Raw genomic sequence first — 1,494 nt, forward strand, 5'->3', positions numbered from 1 at the left:
TCTCGGCTCTTTCCATCCCCCAAATCATACTATGACGGTTGTTGTGGGCAGTCACTCACTCTGCCTGTGTGTGAAACCAATCCTTCCTGTGTGTCCCCCAAGGAGGACATCCAAGAAACACAATTTTTGTAGTATTTCTGTGCCCCTTCCCCATCATAATTTACCTTTCCTATTCTAATTACCATTTTTCTAGCCACATCCCTCAGGACCTTATTCTCTCTTGGGGTCAAGGGCAAATCATAGGATCGAAAGACCTGGAAGGAACCTTAGAAATCAGTGAGTCCAACCTCTTAGTTTTTTATTAATGAAATTTTAAAAAGTTTTTCAATGACCAAGCATTTGTTTTTTTCTCTGCCACTACCCCTTTCCCCACTGGGAAAAAATTAAAAGAAAAAACAAAACCCTTGTAACAAACTACAGTTAAGCAAAACCAAATTCCCGTATTGGCAGTATCTAAAATTGTGTCTTATTGTGCATATTAGCCCATTCTCTCTCTGTCAGGAGATGGGTAGCATTCTTTCATCACTGATCCTCCTTAGTCATGTCAACCTCTTAGCTGAAAGGACTAAAGGGTGATTTGCTCGAGGTCATGCTAATCAGACCTTAGATTTGAACTCAGCTCTTCTGACTCTATATCCATTGCCATCGGATTGGAATCCTCGCTGGTGTGTTATCCGATTAGTAAAGGTCTTGTCCTAAGGAGTGATGTTAATGATGAGAATCTCACCAATTTCTGCCCCTCGAATCATACCATGATGGTTGCTGTGGGCACTCACTCACTCACTCTACTTTTGTGTAAGGCCAACCCTTCCTCTGAGGCCCTATGCTATTCTGAGCTTTCTTGGTCTGGTTGGGGAGGGCTTATCCCAAGTGTGGGGAGTGCCAGGAAGCAGTTGTTTTCTTGGCTTCTAGTTACAGAGGATTCCATCAGCTGGCAACACCTGGGGCACAGGATAGTGCACAAACAAGGGGCAGCCCCCAGGGTCCTTGGTCTCAGGGATGCTGCCAACCTGGCTGCACTTATCCATACTTCTCAATCCAGCGGCACTGGCTTCCATCCTGTTCTTCAATCAAAATATTGTCATCTCCTGATTCTGGGCATTTCCCCCCCACTGGCTGTCCCTCATGCCTGGAATTCTCTTCCTCCTCCTCTCTGCCTCTTGGCTTCCCTGTTTTCCTTCAAGTCCCAGCTAAATTGCCACTTTCCACAAGAACCCTTTCCTGATCCCTTTTAATTCTAGTGCTTTCCCTCGGTTGCTTATCTCCAATTTATCCTCGATATATCTTATTTGTACACCGCTGTTTGTATCTTGTCTCCCTCTCGTAAGTGAGCTAGCAGTGTGCTTTTAGGAAATGGAATACATTAGATTGTGAGCTCCTTGAGAGCAAGGATTGTCTTTTGCCTTTCATTGTATCCTTAGGAAGCACACAGTAAGCACTTAATATGACTTATTGGTACACAGTAAGCACTATCACTTAGTGGCACACAGTAAG

The sequence above is a fragment of the Vombatus ursinus genome, unplaced genomic scaffold (genome assembly GCF_900497805.2).
Source record: "Vombatus ursinus unplaced genomic scaffold, bare-nosed wombat genome assembly UNPS02014794.1, whole genome shotgun sequence".
Lineage (NCBI taxonomy): Eukaryota > Metazoa > Chordata > Mammalia > Diprotodontia > Vombatidae > Vombatus > Vombatus ursinus.